This window comes from Pinus tabuliformis, chromosome 7 (assembly GCF_031772625.1).
Source record: "Pinus tabuliformis cultivar Carrire ecotype Pingquan chromosome 7, CPIR1, whole genome shotgun sequence".
In the NCBI taxonomy this organism is placed as follows: Eukaryota; Viridiplantae; Streptophyta; class Pinopsida; order Pinales; family Pinaceae; genus Pinus; species Pinus tabuliformis.
The window spans coordinates 316864620-316883354 of NC_142293.1; positions in this window are offsets into that span (position 1 = coordinate 316864620).

Below are 18735 nucleotides of genomic sequence, written 5' to 3' on the forward strand. Positions count from 1 at the left end.
GCAAATCTTCAAGAGTTTTCCTAAGCCACACAATTTCTTTTGTTGCTTCAGCTGCTACCACATATTCTGCTTCTGTTGTGGAATCCGTTGGAACTGATTGTTTGTGTGATCTCTAGGAGAGAGCTCCTAATCCAAGACTCATAACATATCCTGAAGTAGATACCCCAGTTTCTTTGTCTCCATCGAAGTCTGAATCAGAGTATCCAATCAAGCTGAAGTCGTCCACCTGTGTATACTTGATTCTAAAATCTTGAGTTCCCTTCAAGTACCTTAGAACTCTTTTTGCAGCAGACCAATGTCCCTCACAAGGTTTTTGCATAAACCTGGAGAGGATTCCAACAACAAACGAAATGTCTGGTCTGGTAGTAGTTAGGTAGTTGAGACTTGCTATAAGTTGTCTATACTTTGTTGCATCCTCAAATTCTTTTCCTTCAATAGATGTGAGCTTTAAGTTTTGTTCCATTGGAGTGGTAAGAGGATTACATTTTGTCATGCCAAACCTGTTCAAAAAATCTCCAATGTACTTCTTTTGAGAAAGAAATATGGACTTCGGATGTTGGGTTACTTCAATACCAAGATAGTAATGAACATAGCCCAAATCAGTCATTTCAAAACTTTTCCCCAATTCCTTCTTTGTGGATGCAATGTAGCTTTCATTGTTCCCTGTCATCAAAAGATCATCTACATATACCACAAGATATACAATTGTTTTTCCAACTTTCTTGACAAATAAAGTTGCATCATCAAGATCATAATGTTTGAAATTGAGTTTTAGAAGATGCTCAGTTAAGTTTTCATACCAGGCTCGTGGTGCTTGTTTGAGGCCATACAAGGACTTCACTAGTTTGCATACTTTATGTTCATATCCTTTCACAGCAAATCCTTCAGGCTGGGACATAAAAACATTCTCTTTTAGATCTTTATTTAAGAAATTAGTTTCTACATCCATTTGATGGACTTTCCAACCATTCTGAGCTGCTAGGGAAAAGAGTGTTCAGAAAGTAGCCCATTTTGTTGTGGGGGCAAAAGTCTCCTCATAATCGACCCTTTCCTTTTGTGCAAAACCTTTTTCCAAAAGCCTAGCTTTGTTCTTTTCAAGTGAGCCATCAGCTTTATACTTGTTCTTGTAGATCCACTTGTAGCCAATTGGTTTGGTTCCTAATGGAGGATCAACCAGCTTCCAAGTGCCATTCTTTATGAGGGCATCATACTCTTTTTGCATTGATTCTTTCCATTCATCATGATAAGTAGCTTCTTTGAAGGAAGTTGGTTCAAAATCTGTAGACAAGTTCAATTCACAATCGTAAGAAACATCCACATCAATAGGTGAATTAGAGTCATCTACATAACCTCCATTTTGCCGGTTTGAATTTCTAGTTCCTATCTTTCCAACCTCATTAGGATGAACACTTTCAAGTGTCTTTGTCAGCCACTTTGGGGGACCTTTTTCAGATGGTCCAGGCTGCTCCGCTGATTGAGTTGGGACTGAATCAAGATTGAGTCTCCCAATTCTGTCAATCACATCACTTAAAGCATCATCCGTTGTTGGAGTTTCATGCAGGGGAGAGTGTTCTTCAAAAGAAGATTCCACATGTTGATCTAGTATAGGAATCCCCCCTTCAAGATGTGGAATCTGATTATCAAATTATTGAAATGATTTTGCTTTTGAGAATCTGTCCAAGCGATCAAGTTGCCGCTCAACAACATTGTCAGTTTTGGATGATTCAAGAAAAATTACATCTTTAGATAATACAAACTTTTTATTTACTTCATCATAGAGATGGTATGTTTTGGAGGTGTTTGAATAACCCAGAAAGATACTTTTATGACTTCTTGCACCAATTTTGTTTCTATGTACCTTTGGTATCAAGGCATAACAAGTGGAACCAAAGACCCTGAGATGCTTTACCGAAGGAACATGTCCATACCACATTTCATATGGAGTTTTGTTTCTAATAACATTAGATGGACATCTATTCTTTATTTATGCAACACATAGAACAACATCAACCCAAAACATTATCTTTACATTTTTGAAGAAGAGCATGGATCGTACCATATTTAAGATTTTCCTATTCATTCTTTCATCTACACCTTTCTGTTGGGGATTATAAGGTACAGTTATTGATGTTTGATCCCATGATGGCTTGATTTTTGATTGGTCTACAAAGTATGCTGCTCCATCAACATTGTCAGTGAAATCTTCAAAAACATCTTTTCTATGAGTCATGTGGCAGGTTGCTCCTAAATCAAGAAACCAATCATTTTTCTAAGAAGCAAGTGAAGCATTAAACAAATATTCATTTACTCCAATGTTACATTGTGCCACAACATAGTGAGCAGATTCAGGTGCTTTACCTTTGTCTGTATCATCAGTTTTACCTTTCTGTTGGTTTCTTTTCTGCTCAATTTTGTCCCATGGTAGCTTGCATGTAGAGGCATCATGTGATCCATTTCTTATGCAGCGTATGCAGTGAAAATCTGCCTTTTATCCTTGAGAATGTTTGCCCCCCTGCCTCTGAAATATCTTCCTCTTCCTCTTGAAGAATCTTGAGCAGACTGCTTTTCTTTATGAGCAAGGCACACAACCTCTTCAGAAGATTCAGGGGTTGTCTTCTTTCCAAAAGCTTTCTCTCTTTCAATAAAATTTTTCACAATAGAGTCAAAGGTGATATCTTTGAGATTGCCATTTGCTTACAATGACTCAAGATAATTGGAGTAAGTAGGATAAAGTGCCTTGAGAAAAGCGATAAGAGGAATATCCAATTCAACCTTAGTAGATTTGATATCATGCATTATAGACTTTACTTCAGATGTAAGAGAAAGAGGATCATTATTTTGTAGTTCAAGAGTGAAGATTTTAATCATGAGTTGAACAACTTCAAGTGCAGAATGTGAGTCATAGAGTTCTTTTAGCTTTTGTAAGGCTTCAAAGGCAGTTGAAAATGACGAAATATGGCGACTCACCTCTTCATTTACAGATGTTGTGATTAATGCATAAGATTTGTTGTTCTTGTTTTCCCAAATGACAAGCTCCTTGTCTGAGGTAGGCTGTTCTGGCTCTTTGTCTCCCTCTTCAACACAAACTCCTTTCCACAACTCATTGAAAATGAGCATGTGTTTTATCATCCGGGACCACTCAGAATAGTTCTCCTTGCCAGTGAGAACTATTCCCACAATAGATATGATTGAATGCATACTATAAAAAAAATACTTTTGCTGGAAAAAATCTGTGTACTGTAAAAATACTTCTGCTGATGGAAAAATATTTCTGTCAATATATAATAAAATTGTACTTCTGGTGGTAATTTTTTTTTTTTAATTACAATTTAAAGAGGCATTGGTATGACAGTAATATATTAAAATATAGTACTATAATGAAAAACTTAGAGTATTCAAACTATATTGAAAGATAGTACTATTGTGCACATGGTCGCACATGGTCTCACGCATAGCCATTTAACATATTTTACATGGCTTACCAATGTAAAATATTCCAAGAACTACCACAAACATCAGGCCAACGTTAATACCACAAACTTCAGGTGTCAACGTAGCTTTTCATTGATTTAAAATAATACCACAGCGTTAACCAAGCCAACAGCGTGAAGAAAATCAAAGTCGTAGAGAGAAACAACACAATCTTTTTGATACCAAAAGGCCTCGAAAATGCTCCCAATGATGACTCCTTGTCTGATGCTGCACTCTCAGCATCATATTATATTGCAGAAAAGCTTATCATCACCGTACGTTAAAAAAACTAGGACTTTTAGCTTCGATGTTTCAATACAAAAAAAACAAATGAAAAGCTCTGAACAACCTTACTCCACTTGCACATTAATCACATTCTTTACCTCCTCTTTTGTAAACTTGGGAACAATGACTTTCAGGATGCCATTCTTCATCATACCATTTAACTTACAGCATTTAAAATAGTTCAATTCTCAACCCATACCATTTTACAATATGCCATGAACAGTTCAATATTCAACGCCCTTCAAAATAGTTCGACGGACTGGCGTTCAAAACAGAGCAGTGTTCAAAACGGTTCAATACATACCATTTAACTTCATAAACTAGTGAACAGTCTCTGGTATACAAGCGTGGTATTTAGTGTATGGCTAAAAAACACAATGCAGCTACGCAGTAAACTCTCCAGCGTGATTCGGAGGCGAGGCTCTACCAAAAACCAATTGAGTGTTATTTCAAATCCTCATGCAGCTGTGCAGTAGACTTTCCAGCGTGGTCCAGAGGCGAGGCTCTATCAGAAATTATGGCAAGTCAGAGGATTCAAAATTAATTATGGTAGACAAGTGCACAGGGGCAGTGGACAGAGAGCAGTAGGCAGAAGGGAGTTACACCTATTTTGGGAGCTGGCTCTGATACCATGTCAAGCCAGGCAGTAACTTCTCAAAGAAAAATTGATTCGTGTGTTATTCCTTCAGGTAGGTCTTCATTATATACATGAGGGAGAGACTATTCACTTCATCTCCTGATGAATGTTCATATTATTTATTTATCTATATACATTATATTCACCCAATCCTGATGATTAGGTGTCAACAAAGAAAATCCTAATTTATCAACTTGGAAATGAAATGTACTTGAATTCAGAAGCTGAGAAAGACTGCCACTCTCATCTACTGCAACTTTATTTCAATGCAGAAAGAAAAACAGAAATGAAATTACTGAGCTATGAAATTACTAAGTTATGCTAGGAAAATGAATGAAACAAAATTACTGAGTTTATGCTAGGTATTAAGCAAATGAAATGAGCAATATAGTAATCAATCAAGTGAACCTAGTCACAATTTTCATTGAACTGCATTTTAAAAACATGAAAACAGGGCATCCATGAATTAAATTTATGAAATAAAAATTGAAAAGGAAAATCTAATTACTGTGAATCAGAGACCTGATCAGCATGCAGGGGCCCTCCACGAGGTAGTCAGTCACCTTAGATCAACATCACATGAAATATATGAGATAAAAACGTTGCATTAAGTGAAAAATAGTTCTACAGGATTCTCAAATTACATACGGTGGTGCACCCATTACATAGAGTTGCCACTGTTTTATAGAGTTCTTTTTCACAATACAAGAAATTTAAGCCTACAGGACTTCACTATAGTCCTTATCAAAACTAAATCATATCACTTATTTGTTGATTTACTATTGAAAAAGCAAATCAATGAAATCTCTTAAAATTCAGACTCTGTTCCAGTGCGCTGTCATGTTGTTGACCACCATGGTTAACTGTGTTATAGTGCGGATCTCCTGGTGAATTAGCTCGAGTAAATCGAAAGAAATCAATGAGAGGATCATTCCTTATCTACCCATATGCTCCTTTGTTGAGCTGGTGCACTTGAACCTTATCAACAATGGAAATGGCTACAGATCTATGGATTAGCTACGAAATCAGATCATTTCTTTAGATGCATGTTAATTTTTAATGGAAAAATAAGGCATATTGACAAAATATGAAAAAGAGGAAATATGAATGTTTACCTTGTCAAAACTTTATGTTTGCTGCATTTATTTGAATGATAGCGGTATGAAAAAGGAGGTAGATATGGACAAAAATGATGTTAAGATAAAGCAGTTCTGGGACTCTACATTCCCCCACACTAGAGGTTTTGTATGTCCTCATACAACACAAAATTGTCAATTTTCTGTATGTCTTTAGATACCTTTTCCAACACATCCAGGTTTCACTTTCTTCTTCTTGACAGTTACTGTCGTCCTTGGCTTCCTCATAAGGATCTTGTATTTCAGGTTAATGATTTCTCTTTTCATGGCATTGTTTTCTTTTTTCAATTTATTATCTTTTTATACTATAGACTTAAGTGAAGCATGAGGTTATCACTTTTGGCAATTTGAATTCCATTTTTTGCCTTCAGAATTTGATTTTCAGTTTTGAGGTACTTGTTTAATGTCTCCAACTCAAATATTTCTTGTTTCAAGACATTAGATACCGGAGGTTCTTATGGCTCATTAAACTGGTTGATTTCTTCTTCTGAGCTTTGAATTGATCCTTTGGCTATTGTTTCCTTTCTCTCTAATGATTCTATTTAATCACAGATTTCGTATTTTACATGATCAATACCTGGACTTTGTATTGGACTCTTTAGAGGTGAAATGAAGGGAGGTGGTGATACCCTTGGTGACATTCTCATTGATACTCTTGGAGACTCTTCAAGATCTTTAGATTTCTCCTTTAACTCAAGATCAATATGCTTTGCAAATTTCGAGGTTGTCTATTTCACTATGTTCAATCTAGTGCTTCTTCTCAGGCCTATGGTCGGTATCCTTTGAATATTATTTTCCTTAACTTTTGGAATTTCTTTCTGAGGCGGGGTTTTTATTTGGGGTAAAAATTTTGTTCTCTTGCTGGATTTCTTTCTTCTAAGACTTTTTGTGTTCATTTTTTGAAAAATTTCTACAATTGGTAGATCATCCTCTGACAAATCTTGTCGATGTTGTTGTTCCTGTTCTATCACTGTCTCAATTTTTCTCTTTATTCCCCTTAGGGTTCTGTTACCACTTTGTTGTTCAAGGATTTTCTCTTCAAAGTGATTTCTCACTTGAAAATCTTCCCAATTATCACCTATGCTTTGAAGATGAAACTCGATAAAAAATTTTACTAACCCATGATGGTACATTGTGTTGTCTATAAACTAGATTTTCTTATAAACACTTACTGACATTTTATAAAGGCTATTCAATAGAAAGTATGGAAGATTCATTTGATTCTCTTCAAGGAAATTCATCAATAACCTAATGTGATAGAAAACATACACCCAAATCCAACTTCACAAGTAACAAATTTCTGAAGGATAAGGAGAAAATTTCTCCACTTACTTTTGAGGGCAGAGGTAGGAATACCTTTTCTGAAGATAGTAGTATCCATGTTTGGGTTTTTAAAGAAAATTTTTCAGTCTTCCCCTTTTATTCCTCTATTCTTGAACCACTTTTCTCCAGCTCTGGGCTGTCCGGTGGCTTCTACAATTAGGGACTCTGTCACTGCAAACTTGACACTGCCTATTTCGACTTCTGCTCCATTGAAAGATCGTGCAAAGGTTTTTGTCACCTCCCTGTGGAAACCATCAAACATTTCTATGAAATCTAACCAATGATCTTTCTGTAACAATTCTCTGGTCTGGGGGCATCCTTCCAAAAATGTCCTTCCCGTTGGCTTGTTCGAACAATAACGCCCATGGTGAGAGATGTTTCATCTCAAAAAATGTTTTACTTGATAGGGAAAATAGTCTCAGTAGGGTTTCTCTCTAGGATGAAGAGATTATATGAATTGAAATAATGAGAAACATGAAAGTATAATGAAGGTTCATGGGGATGAGTTAGTCATTTGAATGCATTTAATTCAATGATTCGACAATCAAATCGATGGATCCGAAATGAGTATGAGATAGGAGTTAAAATGGTGGTAGATTATAATGGATTTGACAAGGGACTATCATCCATGAACTGCAATGATTTCAGTTTTTCAATAATGTTATGTCCACGTAATTCATATATACAATATGTTAACCCCTATTGTAAAATTAAAGTGTTACATACCTTAGATTTATTTGCTAACCTTTATTTGTCCTTTGATGTCATTTGCAGGTACTTTGCACTTGAAAGGAGTCAATCATTTCTTCAATTTGAGCCACCAAGTGTCCCTGTCAGATTGGCTGCAGAAACTTTGTCAGAGCTGCAGAAACTTGCCAGAGCTATAGAAAGTCACTAATTCTATAGCTAATTTTTTTTTTTAAGAAAGGGATGTTTAGAAAAAGGGTTTTTTAGAAAAATGATTTAGAAAAAATTTAAGGTGCCAAGAAGAATTGGTTTTCACTTTATAATTTTTGTATAAGAATGCCAACAACTTGTTGGTTTTCATGTTTATACATTTTCTTTTATTATATATTTTTTATGAAACAGATAAAAATAAAATTTTAAGGTGGAAAAGAAGAAGAATTCCTCTTAACCATCTTCAATTCTGAATTATCTTGGAAAGTTTTGACAAATTCCTCTTTTGTCAATGGCTTCTGATAAAGTCTAAGTTGATTTCCATTCACTAAAAGAGGAATTTTATCTTCATCAATAGTCCTGATTCTAACTGCACCATTGTCAAAGACATTTTCAACTTCATAAGGTCCAAGCCAGTGAGTTTGGAATTTTCCTTGGAAGTTCTTGAACTTTGAATCAAAAATTAATGCCCAATCTCTTGGATGAAATTTACTTTCTTTGATGTATTTGTCATGCCATCTAGATATCTATTGTTGAACTAGGTTAGTCTTCTAGAGGGCATCTTGTCTTATTTCATCAAGCTCATTGAGTTGTCCCATCCTTTTCTTTTGTGCTTTTGATAAGTCAATATCCAATTGGACTGTTGTTTTATAGGTTTGGATCTGGAACTCTATTGGAAGTAAGACTTTCTTCCCATAAACAAGTTCATAGGGAGTATGTCTTGTAGTGCTTCTCCATGTAGTTTTATAGGCCCATAAAGCTTCTGGAAGCTTTTCTGCCTAGTCCTTCCTATATAAGTGTACAGTCTTGGCGAAAATTATTTCAATCACCTCGTTTGTAGACTCAAATTGTCCATTCGCTTGTGGATGGTACGGAGTAGATTTTATATGCTTGATTTTGTACTGTTACACGAATTTCTGCACTAATCTGGATGTAAATTGTGTTCCTTGATATGTTACAATTTCTCTTGGGACACCAAAACGAGTGAAATTATCCTAAAAAAGAAATGAAAATACAACCTTTTTATTAGCAAAAGGAAGTGCTTTAGCTTCTACACATTTAGTGAAATAATCAGTACATACCAGAATATACCTTTTCTATTTTGAAGGTGGATTGATTGGACCAACAAAATCTAGCGTCCATTTCTCAGAATGTTCAATGAGTACCTGAGGTTGTAGTGGAATTTGACTTGAAAGAGTAGGTTTCCCCATCCTTTGACAAATGTCACATCTCCTAACATATTCCTTGGTATCCTTGGAAATGGAAGGTCAATAATATCCTAAGAGAAGGATCTTATAAGCAATTCTTCTGTCAGAGAAATGTCCTCCACATGGTTCATCATGGCGTGCTTTAATTATTCTCGATATCTTGTCTTCTTGAACACATCTTCTGATGATGAGATCTCGTCCTGTTTTGTACAATTATTCGTTTATCCATGAGTAAGATGCCCTGTTTTGAATTATCCTTGTCTTTTCTATAGGAGACAATTGAAATGGTAATTTCTCTGTAGATAAATAATTAGCAATATCTGCATAATAAGGTGATTTAATAGATATTGCAAAAAAATATTCATCAGGAAATGTATCCTCCAAAGGTTTATCATTGTTATCATTTTGAATTCTACATAAAAAGTCAGTAATTGTATTTTTATTTCTAGGTCGATCTAGAATGGTGATGTTAAATTCTTGTAATAGTAAGATCCATCTGGTTATTCTGCCATTAGTGATTGGTTTATTCATTAGATATGTAATGGAAGAATGGTCCGTGTGAATAAAAGTTTCATAGGCAGTTATATAATGTTTGAATTTATTAATGGCATGAACTACATCTAAAAATTCCTTCTCAGTTACAGTATAATTTATCTCTGATGGAGTTAAATTTTTACTGGTATAATAGATTGCATAAGGAGTAAGGTATTTTTGTCCTAACACAACTCCTTAGGTTGCCTCTGAAGCATCAATTGATATATGGAAAGACAATTTATAATTAGGTCCTTTTAAAATAGGTGCTTCAGAGATTTTATTTTTCAAAGTTTCAAAAGCATTTTGACAATCAGAATCCCAACTGAATTCATAGTCTTTGGTAAGTAGTTTGAAGAGTGGAGATGCAATTTTTGTGAAGTTTTCTATGAATCTTTTATAGTATCCAGTAAAACCAAGAAAACTCCTAACATCTCGTTGACAATTTGGTATTGATAATTTAGAAATGACCTCTACTTTAGATGAGTCTACCTTAATTCCATCTCCTCAAATATGGTGATCTAAAACAATTCCTTCATTAAACATCATAAAACATTTCTCATGACTTAATGAAAGATTTTTTTCTTTACATATTATTAGAAATTTCTCTAAATTTTCAAGTGCCTCTTCAAAAGAATTTCCCTAAACTGTGAAATCATCCATATATACTTCCACACAATCATGAAAAAGATCAGAGAAAATTTTTAAGACTGCTCTTTGGAATGTTGTTGGAGCATTGCATAATCCAAATGGAAGTACTTCGTAAGCATAAGTTCCCCATGGATAGGTAAATTTGGTTTTATCTTCCTCAGGTGCTACTTGAATCTAATTGTATCTACTAAAACCGTCCAAAAATGAAAACTACTTTTTCCCTACTAATGTGTCTAAAACTTGATCTATGAAGGGAAGTGGAAAGTGGCCTTTTAATGTATCCTTATTCAATTCCCTGTAATCGATACATACTCCCCATTTCCCATTTTTCTTAGGAACGATTACTATGGGTGAAACCCACTGACTATCTGATATTGGGTAGATGAAGTTTACATTCAATATTTTTTGTAATTCCTCCTTAACAATTTATTTCATATTTGGATTCATTCTTCTTTGTGGTTGTCTAACTAGTCTCGCACTCTGTTAAATGTAGATATGGTGCATGCAAGTTTTGGTATTAATTCCTTTCATATCATTGTATTCCCATGCATAAGTAGAAGAGTTTTTTTGTAAAATTCCTACCAGTTTATTTTTCTGTAATTCTTCCAGGTTTTCGTTAATGTTCAAAGTTTTGCCTGGAAAATTTTCTATTCAAGAATTTCCAAATTTTTCCATAATGTAAAGACATTTGTCTAGATGATAGATATTCGATTCGACTATGGTCATAATGTAAGTAGGGTTCATTATTTTCCATTAGATTTAAAATTTGGTCTTCCTCACTTACTTGTTTAGTAGTGAAAACAGGTTGTATATCATCATCATCATCTATCCATTCCTCACTCTCTATTTCTAATGTTGTTTTTGCAGGTGGTTACATTGTAAATTTATTTGTAGAACTTTCGTCTGAGATAAACATGTCACGTGATCTACAACCGATGAAAGCATCAGTTGTAGCTAACCAATGTCTTCCTAGGATTAATGGATGTTCTCCTAAAATATTCTTGGATGTTAAAACCATGAAGTCAATAGGATATTCCCAAGAATCTAAGGATACATAAACATACTCTAACACACCATCAGGTTTAATTACAAACCTATTTGCTAATTGCAACAATGTTGGTGTGTATTGAATATTAGGAAGCCTTAGTGAGTCCATGATTTGTTTACTCATTATGTTTATGGATGCTCCTAGATCAATCAATGTGTTTGGTATTTCAATTCCATTGATGTGAATTTTCACAATGGGGCTCCCTGGATCTAGATATTTTTGTATTGTTGCTTCCCCCCTCATGATGTCTGCAATTTTTCCAACTAATTTAATTCTTTTTATGTCTTTTCTTTTTATTCCTGATCTTTGAGTACTCAATTCCTTGATTGTTTTTGCAAAAAATTGTTTTTCTTTTATGGCTTGCAATAAAGGAATTTTTATACAAACATTTCTTAATTCATCTGTCATATCATAATTAGGAAATGCGATTTGTTTTTCTACTCCTTCATTAATTTTCAACCATTAAGGAAAAGGTGGTTTAATGGCTACTGAGGGTTGTTCTATAATAGTAGTATCATCAGAAATTATAAGAACATTCTCTGTTTGGTTATTTTCGTTTTGAGGAAGAGAGATTTCTCCTTCTTCAGATTGATTTTTATCTTTTTGAAGATTTGTCCTTGCTTCATGAATGACAACGGGGGGTTTTTTTTGTAATACTCTACCAGATCTTAATTGAACATTATTTAGATCTAGTGGAGTTATTACATAGGTTTGAGGAGTCTGCCCTTCCATATTGTAAACAGGTTGTGAGATTTTATTATTTGAATTCAGAAGTGGCTGAGTAGGTAATTGATTTGGTTTTTGTGAAAATGGTAGCGAGAGTTGTGGATTTTGATTTTGGTTTTGAACTTGACGTAATTGATTAGCTTGAGGAATTTGATTAAGTTGAGGGATTTGATTAGATTGAGGTAAGAATTGTAGTGGGAAATTAGGATAGGATGGGGAATATTGTTGAGATTGAGCATAAGCCCCATAAGGATTTTGCTATCCATGATTCCAAGATTGTAATTGTGGCTGAGCCCAAGGTCACCAAGATGGATTCCAATTACTTTGTGAAGACTGAGCAAATTTTTGTGATTTAAATCCTTGTGGTTGATTTTCTTGAGAGTTCTGCCATGGTCTTTTGGTAATAAAACAAAGAGGGTCTACTTGTTCTACTATTTCTTCATTATTAAATACAGCCTTAAGACCTGATAGAGAAGGACATTCTTTAGTATCATGGTTATCTGCACATATGGCACAAGTTTCTATGGTTTTTAAGTCTAAAGGACATTCTCTTAGAGCATGCTTCTTTCTACACCTGGGACAAAAGATGGATAATGCAACATTTTTGGCCTTTTGCTTGTTTTGTATTTTAAGGGTGTCAATTTGTTCACTAAGACTCCCTAAAATATTTATCTTAAAAATATCAAGCAAGCTTCCTAATTCTGCCCTACTGACTGACCCAGCTGTAGATTTATTGATTCTTGATAAGAGAGGATCCCTAGGGCTTTTTCCAACTCATGCTTTACCTATTGAGATATGTACACATAGATCACAAATGTCTGCAAATGGTAATTTAGAAATATCTCCTTGTCCTATCAAGTTAAGCAGATCAATCGACTCATATCTGATAGATTTGAGTAGGAGTGCCTTCAAAGTTTCCTCATCAAGACTATCCATTTTTCCCTTTTAAGATTATAAACAAATCTCTCGACTAAGTCTTCAAGATTCTCATCTTCTTTTTGTGTCATTTTGAAGACTTCGTCGTTAATGTAGTGAGGCATACATTAGTCCCTATATTTCTCTAAGAATTCTTCTCTCATTTGTGCCCATGTCCTTATAGTATTCATTCCTAGACTCATGAACCATTTCAATGTCGAATCCTTTAAGGTAGCAGGGAACAATATTAATTTTTGAGCATCATGTAGATAGTCATATGATCTGTATAATACTTCAAATTCAAAGAGAAATGTCTTTGGGTCTTCACTTTTTTCCATGGAAATTAGGAAGAATAGAAGGTGAAATATTCTTCATTGTGAGGGTTGTATCCTCGTCAAAGATAGGAAATCCAAAAGGGTCTCGATCTCCTCCACCTCTACCTATTCCTCTACCTCTATCTCCACCTCCTCCTCTACATCTACATCCCCCTCCAATCCTAGGTTGTTCACAATTAACATTGTGTACCTCTCCTTCTTCTTCTTCAACCATGATGGATTCTTCCGTATCTGGTTCTATGACAAGATCTTTTAATTCTTATGGCTCCTCTATCAATGGATAATCAAGATGAGTTTCTTGTTCCTCTTCTTCACTGGGAATTTCTATTTCTTCTCCTAGAATTTGTTCACCAGTGGGAAGTAGAAAAATTACTCCTGTAGTTGGGGATGTAGGATCTTCTTCTACTTCGATTATAGCCTCAGTAGATGAAGTAGGTGAAGTTTTGGATTGGATTTCAGATCTTAAGACTTCAGGAAGTCTTTATTGGCCTATGGATGGAATTCGAGTTTGAGTGGGTGGTGTGGAACTTCGAAGTCATGGTGGAGTGAGCATAGTTGTGGGAATTAAGCTTTTTCCTCGTCCTAAAAATCTACCTCTAGAGTCTCTTTCCCTATGCATGTCATGTTTTTATTCAATTTTTTTTTTTTAACTTCTATTTGCACTTCCCTGACAATGGCACCAAAATGTTTAGTCAATTTAATGTTCTTAAATTGTAAGCATAAATTGTTGACCAAGACAGGTAAAGTGATGAAGTGAAATTGCACTATATGTGCTAGAAGTCTTTTTATGTCATTAAGGTGGTCGTGTTATCGTTATCTAAATTAATGAACTCTAGAATTAGTGTTGAGGTGATGTTATTATCTATACTAAGATGTTATTCCTAAGTGTTATATTTAGAATTATTTATGATTAAATTGAGTTTTTAGAATGATTGTATAATGATTTTAATTCTTTTCAATAAATGTGTTATGCTAATCTTTCTTTCAACTTATCAATTTTTTTGGATTTTTATGCTGCAACTAAACAAAGCTAGCTATGAAAGCATGAAATAACATAAAGAAAATCCTAATTTATCAACTTGGAAATGAAGTGTGCTTGAATTCAGAAGCTGAGAAATACTGCCACTCTTATCTACTGCAGCTTTATTTCAATGCAGAAAGCAAAACAAAAACGAAATCACTGAGCTATGAAATTACTAAGATGTGCTAGGCAAATGAATGAAATAAAATTACTGAGTTTATGATAGGTATTAATAAAATGAAATGAATGATACAGTAATCAATCAAGTGAACCTAGTCGTGATCTACATTGAACTGCATCTTACAAACATGAAAACAAGCCATCCATGAATTAAATCTATGAAATAACAATTGAAAAGGAAAATCCAATTATTGTGAATCACAGACTTGGTCTGTGTGCAGGGGCCCTCCACGAGGCAGTCTGTCACCTTAGATCAACAACACATAACATATATGAAATAAGAACTTTGCATTAAGCGAAAAATAGTTCGACAGGATGCTCAAATTACATATGGTGGCGCACCCATTACACAGAGCTTCCAATGTTTTATAGAGTTCTTTTTAACAATATGAGAAATTTAAGCCTACACGACTTCACTATAGTCCTTATCAAAACTAGATTATATTGCTTGTTTATCGAGTTGCTATTGAAAAAGCAAATTGATGAAATCTCTTAAAATTCAAACTCTGTTCCACTGCGTTGTCCTGTTGTTAACTCCCATGGTTGACCGTATTATAGTGTGGATCTCCTCATGAATTAGCTCGAGTAAATAGGAAAAAATCCATGAGAGGATCATTCCCTATCTACCGATATGCTCCTTTTCTGAGTTGGTGCACTCAAACCCTGTCAACAATGGAAGTGGCTATAGATATGTGGATTAGCTGCAGAATCAGATCAATTCTGTAGCTGCATGTAAACTTTAATAGAACAATAAAGAATATTGACAGAATATGAAAAAGAGGACATATGAATGTTTACCTTGTAAAAACCTTATGTTTGCTGCATTTATTTTGATGATAGCGGTAGGAAAAAGGAGGTAAATATGGACAAAAAAGATATCAAGATAAAGTAGTTCTAAGACTCTACAAGGTACCAGGTTATGATTGCGGTATCACAATCGCAGACCACAATCACAACCTAGAGAAGGCATTACATAATCGGCCCCTGGTCCTGCCGAGATGCGATATCACATGGATCACATCGCAAAATCACATCGTAGGCATCACCTTGCCCACGCCGATAGAGAAACACCTATGGAGTGTTCGGGTCCTGGATGCAATATAATTATTAGTTTTAATTTATAATGTCATCGGGTCTACCGAAATTGCTATCGCAATATTGTTTCTGTGTACATAAAACTTAAGCATGCTAGTTCCTGCCGATTGCCATTTTTGAACCCTCCAAGAAGTATGGCTCCAATGGACAAATTGTGGCAAATTTGGCAAATTTTAGGCCGAATTTGTTGGTTAGTGGCCAAAAAAGGGGAATTTGTTGAGCGAATTGTGGGAGAATTGGGAGAGGTCATAACTTCTTCAATTCTTATCCAAATTAGGTGCAAAAAGAGTGAATTCGGGTAGCTTTGGGTATTTTGAACTCATTGAGATAGGTTTTAGAGGCATCTAAGCATTGTAAACACACTTTTGTTGTAATTTGAGCATAATAGAGAGGCCCAAGAAATTGGAAGCTAGACCAAGGAGACGTAGCCCAAGAGGGGTGAACTCCTTTATCATGTGCTTTTTGTGTGTTGTATTTTGATGTTCGTTGTATGTAGAACAATGGAAAATCTTCAGAGGTATTTTTATTGGCCTCGTATGCTTGAGAGTGTGTCACATTTTATCAGAGGTTGTTCACTGTGTGCAGTCAGTAAGCCTAGTAATTGGAAACTAGGATTGTACATGCCACTTCCTGTGCCCTCACATCAATGGGAGAGTGTTTCTATGGATTTTGTGGGAGATCTACCTTTATCAAGGAAAGGTCAGGATTATTTTTATGTAGTTGCGGATAGGTTCAGCAAGATGTGCATATTAATGCCTTGTAAAAAGAAAATTTCACCTGAACAAACAGCTCAACTTTTCTTTCAAAATGCATGGGTTCATTTTGGGTTACCTAGTTCTATTGTAAGTGATCGTGATTCCCGATTTCTTGGGAATTTTTGGCAAGTTTATGGAACTTGATGGAAACCAAGTTGAAGAAAAGTACAACCTTCCATCCACAAACAGATGGTCAAACTGAAGTAGTTCACATGAAATCTATTCATTTTCTAAGAGGATATTGCAACAAGCATCCTAAGTTGTGGGATGAACAGTTGCATTATATTCAGCATGCTTACAACTGGGCAAAACACTCTTCTACTCTAACTTGGCCTTTTGAGGCATGTCTTGGTTATTTGCCTAAATCTCCTTTGAATTTCATCTTTGAGAAAGATGTAGTTGTAAATGGAAATAGCGACATAGAAAGAGAAAAGAAATTCATTGAGAAAATTCAGTTGATTCCCTAAACAGTTCAATAAAAACTAGAAAAGAGTTAAGGTAAGTATAAGGCAAGGCATGATAAGAATCGTGTGGATCATCAGTTTCAAATAGGTGATGAAGTTTGGCTCTACATTAGAAAGGAAAGGCTTCAAGGTGAAGGTAAAAAGTTGAAACCAATGCATTATGGTCCATTTAAAATTCTAGAAAAGATTGGTAATAATGCTTTCAAGCTTGATTTTCCTTCATATATGAAAATTTATTTTGTTGTTAATGTTGAAAATTTGAGATTGTATGAGCCTCCTTTTATTGAATATCAAGGAGAAAGTGTATAGATTCCATCAATTGAATATTTTTCTCCAGAATTTCTTGATGAGCTTCAGCAAGACACCATACTTGATAGAAGAATGAGGTTATCAAAAAGAGGAAATCTTGATTATCTTCGAGTGGGTTTCAAAGGCACAAATCCATCAAAGGCTAAATGGATTAAAGTGGTGAAGGTGAGGGAACAATACCCTCATCTATTCAATAACTGAATATAATCTTTTGGAGTCCAAAAGACTTCCAGTGGGGAGTGATCAGGTGCTCAAGTTTATGCTCAAAAATCAAAGTGTCAGAATCTTTTCAAACTAAGCTTCAGATCAAATAGCTCATTATTATGAATCCAACGGTGCGAACGAAACTTAAATCTGATTTCGTATGCAGAAGTTAGAACAAGTCAAAGTTCAAGTTTGACTTGTCTGCATGGCAGGATTGGATGATGTGGAAGGTCCTTTAGTGAATGAGGAGGTGCCAAGTGGTAGGCAGTGATTGGCCCTTGAATATCACAAATTGCTGGTTGTAGGTGGTTTAGGTTAAAGAATCGGCCCCAACAGGTACTAGGTTATGATTGCGATATCGTAATCGTAAATCGCAATCACAACTTACCTAGAGAAGGCACTACAAAATCAGACCCAGTCCCACCAAGATGCAATATGCGATATCACATGGATTACATCACAAAATCGCATCATAGGCATCACCTTGCTCACCTCGATAGAGAAATGTTGATGGAATGTTTGGGTCCTAAATGCGATATAATTATCAGTTTTAATTTATAATGTCGTTGGATCTGCCGAAATCGTTATCGCAATATTGTTGTCATGTACATAAAACTTAACCATGCTAGTTCCTTCTGATTGCGATTTCTGAACCCACTAGGAAGTATGTCTTTGGTGGTTGAAATGTGGTAAATTTGGCAGATTTTAGGCCGAATTTGATGGTTAGTGGCCGGAAAAGGGGAATTTGTTGAGATAATTGTGGGAGAACTGGGAGAGGTCATAACTTATTCAGTTCTTATCCAAATTAGTTGTAAAAATAGTGAATTTGGGTAGTTTCAGCTATTCTTAACTCACTGAGACAGGTTTCAGAGGCATCTGAGCATTGTAAACACACTTTTGTTGTAATTTGAGCATAATAGAGAGGGCCAAGCAATTGGAAGACAAACCAAGGAGACGTAGCACAGGAGGGTGAACTTATTTATCATGTGCTTGCTGTGTTTTGTATTTTGATGTTCTTTGCTATTATTTTTCTATTGTTCAACATATGTTTTATGTTAATTTGTTATAACATTTACATAAGAAACTGTAATTGGAATAAGTTAATTAAGAAAACATGGTGAACCCTTAAGCACTTGATAAGCAAATGATAAGAATATTGGGTTTTATTCTGAAGGGGGGATTAACACAAAATTAATAATCTGCTCCATTTCAGATCATTAGTATAAAAAACAATCATTTCAAAAATAGAGGGGCATTACATGAGATTGACTTATATATCATTTTCCAAATCTGTGCATTAAAATAACAAGCCAAAAACACATGATTAACAAATTCAACATCATAATTGCATAAAGGACACTCAAAGGGCCGTGAAAAGTTCATGGCTTTTTCGCCATCCAGTCTATCATAATTCAATCTAAAAAAACAATCATTTTAGAAACAAAGGGGTATTACATGAGATGGAATCATATACCAGTTTCGAAATCTGCTTACTAAAATGACAAGCCAAAATCATAAGATCAACAAATTAAACATCATAATTG